This window comes from Cynara cardunculus, assembly GCF_001531365.2.
Source record: "Cynara cardunculus var. scolymus isolate 2C chromosome LG 3, CcrdV1, whole genome shotgun sequence".
NCBI classification, from domain to species: domain Eukaryota; kingdom Viridiplantae; phylum Streptophyta; class Magnoliopsida; order Asterales; family Asteraceae; genus Cynara; species Cynara cardunculus.
Genome location: NC_037530.1, coordinates 6,754,278 through 6,759,994, shown reverse-complemented (window position 1 = coordinate 6,759,994; position 5,717 = coordinate 6,754,278).

Sequence of the window (5,717 nt, the reverse complement as noted above, 5' to 3'; positions counted from 1 at the left end):
GTAGGGGTAGGGGTAGGGGTGGGTTGAGAATTTTAATTATGGCACCTGATGCTACTTAATCACAATTAAGGCTACAAGAAAGAAACAAATACTTTATTCCAAAGCACCAAATCCTTATCTTGCCCCTCAAGAATTTAAGAAGATACAACTTTTATTGGATAAAGTATAAGTGTTCAGATATGGTTAGGTTAGATTTGATATTTGAATTGATGATTTTTTAGTTTTATTTCCTTCGTTGACTTTAGGGCTGTTTGACAGTTACTGAATGGTTTAAGACAGAACGATTAAGTGGTCAGAATGATTAAGAAGCTATCATGATATTAGTGAAAAATGAAATATAATTGTTTACAATGAATTAGGGTGCTGAATGATTAAGAGAGACTCATGATACAAAATCATTCAGAGGGTTTTAAAACCATTAAGAGACAGACTTTTTTTTTGCCAAACAAGGTTTACCTCTTAACGATTCAGATGTTGCCTCTTAATTGAATTGTTAAGAGGTAAACAAACAACCCCAAAATTATTCTTTATTGAGTAACTATGAATTTAGTTAATGTGGTTTGTTGGTTTTTGCAACACTTTTTGTCGTTGCAGTTTTGAAAATACAAGATGGTTGTTGTAGTTTCTGAAAGTGTTCAGATTAAGTTCTTCTTTCTAAAGATCGTTAATTTTTAGCCGTTAAGTGAGGGGTATTTTTGTCTTTTTAAGTTCTTATCTTATTTTTTTTTAAAGAAATAAAATAAAAGTCCTTTCAATCTATCCACTTAAATCATGCCATATGTCTACCCAACCTTCTAGGCTGTGAACCACCTATCTTAAACCTTCCTGACCGTGAGCTCGTGAGCCCCCTTCTGGTCATCTTCTCCGACCAACACTTAGATCTCTCACACACTAAAAATACTCAAAATCAAACCAAAATCTCAATTCATTCCTCAAAATCAAAATCCAAAATCAAACTTAAATCTCGATTGTAGTTATCTGAAACCCTAATCTATAATCACAAACCAAAACCCGATTGCAAATCTAACACCTGAAACATATGAGATTCACGTGATTCAGAGGCTGGTTCATAACCTTGGTTCGTGATGAGATTTTCTTTTTCAATTGTCAAGATCCTAAAGCAATATATGTAAATGGAGACAAATAGTGAATAAATTAAGGAACCTAAGAAAGTTAAGGGGGAGCATTTTGAAACTTGTGTTAAACTAAGGGGCCGTTTACCAAACACTTACCCGGTAAGTGCTTATCGATAAAATTTAACTCTATTATTTATGTACCAGGTAAGATTTTAGTCCACAAAAACGGCATCGTATGCAACAATTTACCTCGTAAGCACTTACCGTGGTAAGAGTCGTTGCCCTCACTTACCGGATAAGATTCATGGTATTTGTCTCGTTCTTACCAGGTAAGATTTTTGGCTCTTACCATATTCATTAGGTGAGGTAACATGATTTGATAAAACAATTATCCATGTAAGTAGTAAACGACCCCTAAATCGCTGATCTAACCTACAAAATAAATAATCCACTCTTTTTCAAAACTTTACCCTATTTTTCTTTTAAATAAAAATTGGATTACTCATTTTCTTTTATCATCTAAAATATAAATAATATTTTAGTTAAATAAATTATAAAAAAAACCAGAATTGCATTAATTTTAGTTTAAGATCATGTAAGAAACAATTTTAAAGATTGAATCTTAGGTTGCGGTTATATGTTGTAAATTGATTCACATACAATGTATTGTGAAACTATATCAAGATTCACATGTGAAGCTATGTTAAAATTCACATGTGAATCAATGTTAGGATTTTACAAGTTCACATATGAACCAATATACATTTAATCATCACTTTTTCATAATGGTTTGTTGGATTTTTTGCGTTTGGCTGCATTTCAAGCGACAAATGAAGAACGTCAATATTCATTATCACATATATACGAGATTTAAGAAAATGAGAATTAATTTGATTAATATATTGTAAAATCGTCAATGGTTTCATGGTGACATCATTATCCCTAAAATTACATACAAATAATATACTCATTAATATCAAGTCATTATTATATTATTATCACAATAAAATCACATGGTGAATAGGCAGAGTGATGATTGTAGACGTGATCATGATTGGTTTCGATTATCACAGCGTTATCATAACTTTATCACAACATTATCGTCAAGAGATGCATCGACAAGAGATAAGGATAAATATAAGATAATAAAAATTACGGATAAATGCTAATTTATTTTCGTTTATTCTAATTTTTATCATGTGTAATTAACTTGAAGGCCCATAAGTGTTCTCATATTCTTGTCAAACATAGGTGTTCTCATTTGAACCCTTCACATTATATGTATTACATATAAATATATATTACATTATATAATTAATATATATCATTAAAATTTATTTTTAGAGAAAAATGACATATAAGTGTAAAAAGTCTAAAATGCCACTCACTTAACTAGTTCTTTTGACGGTCATTACAGGTAGGAATCAAATTATGACACTTTTGCGAACCATGATGGCCATCTACTCATGTTATATTTCCGAAACCACAGGGACGAAAAGTAATATAATCGACAAAACACATGGAGCAAATTCGTAGTTTACTCTTCTCTTTTTCTACTTCATCGTCATTTATATTTTTCCAGTTTGTTAATAATAAATGTAAATTGTCATTCACCAGTTCAAATTACAGGTGCATAAACAGAATTAGGCCTGACACCGGTCTCAAACCTAACCATAGATCGGTCCAAAAAAACGAAGTCTATTGATATCCGGTTGTATTGATTGTCCCTATGTTAATTTGAGTGTTTTGTCTCAAAGTCTAGCTTGGGGATGAGTCTAAGCTCGGTTGGGACCAAGCGTGGTTAAAGAACGGTTGGCTCTTTGTTTAGGGACCGGTCTAAGGATCAACTTGTTTGTTTTTTTCCCTAGATTTATAACTATTTTGTTATATATATCTATACTATATTATAAAGCATTTGATAAAAACTTTTAAAAACCATTTTTTATGCATAAAATACTGTTTATTAATGCATATTACTTAAAACTCAAGATTGCAAGTAATTGTGCGTAAATACAACTTATTAAAGCTTTATATCTGAATTCGTGTAACTAACTGCAGATAAACATAATCAAATATAGGATAAACATCTCATTTTAAATATAAAAAATCTAAAATATAATTAGGATAATCATTGAGTTCTAACAGAATACTTAATTATTATCTTCATAAAATGTTATATTATTAAACCAAAAATAAATTATTTCGTTATTAAACTTAAATTAAATTATAATAAAAAAATAAATTAAATAAACTACATAAAAAATAAGAACTTTTAAATAGTTGATTTGATATTAACAATTGATATATTTTTTTTCAAATTTTTATGATATCTTCAAATTTATATTTTATTCAAAAATAAAATCATTATTACTTTTTTAAAAACACATGAAATCGTATTATAACATCGACAGAGACAAATAATAAAATAAAATATTAAAATCGAGATGTGTCTCGCTGCATTGCTCGAATACTTTTTTAATATATATATATATATATATATATATCTATACTACATATATAACCATTTAAGACAAAGTCTTAAATACAAGTTACTAAGCATAAGTTACAATGATTTTATGCAACAAATTCAAAAAACTCTTAATTACAAACTATTATGCATAATGTACAAGTTGTTTATGCAATGTTTCTACAACACCAAAACTTACCCATTTTGGACTGGTTTCTTCTTCCGGTTTCTTCTTCCGGTTTCTTATTCTTCTATTTCCTATCTCTGCGACCACCAAGACCAGCTTTCTTCTTTTTCTATGTATATCTCTGCGACCACCAAAACCAAAAACATTTTGGGTTAGAAAGAAAAGGTCTTTCTTCTTCACAGACCTCGTTTGACATAACAATGGTGGTGTGAATGTATCACCTCGATCRGAGCTCCGATTTCAYGTATCAAAGRCATTTGATGTATCACAACCTCATTGATACACATAGCTCCCTCCTCCCTGTTGATTTAATTTCACAGGTTCTTCAAAACCCTAGAATTTGGAGGTATGCTCTTAAAAACGATATTGATTTCTATTTMGATTTTRATTTCTATTTCGATTTTGATTTCTGCAACCACTTCTGATGAGATTTTAACTTTCTTTCTTCTTTTTGGTTTAACGATTGATGAAGCCAAGGCTATTTACAACTTAGAGGTAAGAATCCTCTTTTACATCTCTTTGTTGTAATTGGTAGTTTTGTTGGTCATTTATGTTTCAATATCATTTTTGGGTATTTGGCAAGAGAAAAGAGAATCAGTTTGGTAATAGGTTAGTTGGTTTTAATGTTTGAACTTTCTTATATTTTTCATTATGGTAATTTAATAATAGGTTAGTTGGTTCAGGGCTTTTTTCGGTTTTTGTTGTTCTCTCTTGCTTAGTTGCTTCATTAGCTTTTATGTTATCATTTGCTTGGTTTGTTGGTTTCTTGCTCTGATGTTCTTTTGTTTTTGTCTGTTGTTATCATAAACAGCCATAGAGTTTACAACAGAGGAACAATTATAGTTGAATTGACAAAGTTTACRAGAGAGGAAATTTTGGGAAGAAACTGTCGGTATGAAGCTCCAACTTTTAGATTTTTGATGTTTGTTGTTTGAAGTGGCTGCATAGCTCCATCAATTGTTCAGGTTATAACTAATAAAATTAGTATATAAGAAGTGAAATTTAAAGCTAGAACTGTCCAGCACTGTCTCTRTTCACATAACTAATAAAATCAGCCCTCTATTCATCAAATTAACACCAAAAGATGTTGTCCATGACTGTCCCTGTTCATATAATCTTATTAGTGAGGGGGAACTGTCCATGACTGTCCCTGTTCACATAAACCTCCACTGATTTGATGATATAATGTCAAGGAAAATAAGAACACAAATTGGAGGCATCATGATTAACATGCCTCGTAGTTTATATACACCTTGTCTTCATAAGCTTGTGGTTGCCTGCTGGTTCAAAGTTCAACCCCCAAAGGTATAATGATAAAGAGATCATCAATGGAACTAGTATATATCGGGTTCATGTTAACCGGGTTCATCTTTTCAGTTTTCAAATCTAGAACTGGTATACACCGGGTTAATGTTAATTTTGATTTTTTTTTCCTGTAACTCATAAGAAGTTGTAGGAGAAGGAATTAGTAGTCACCATTCTGCCACTGGTACAATAGATAACTAGCTACTAAGTACTTAACATCTCTTGAGATTTAGTAACATTATGCAAGTGAACCGTAGCAATTCTGCCATAAAACAAAAAATTCTACCATATATCAAACATAAAACAGAAATATAAACCATATAGCAATCTAAACATGTAGTAGTAGTTTATATAAACAAGGGTCTTCCAATGCATGTTATGAATTGTGATCATCAACTAGCCTTCATTGTCTTTGTTCTTTTGATAACCGGGAGATGGGCCTTCAAAATCAAAGAATAGATTTCTTTAGAATCATAAAAAACATCCACTAAGAACAGCTAATTGCCCTTCAAGATTAGAGAATGATTGAATTAGCCTTATGCTCAGAGTTGACTTTTGGAAGTCAAGCAGGCGTTTTTCTCAGCTTCTGTCCAGCAGCTATCACTTGAGTTCAACATAATTTTTGACATACCAGAAGCTTGATTTTGAGAAAACTCAAAACATCAAAGTTGTAGAACTGTGT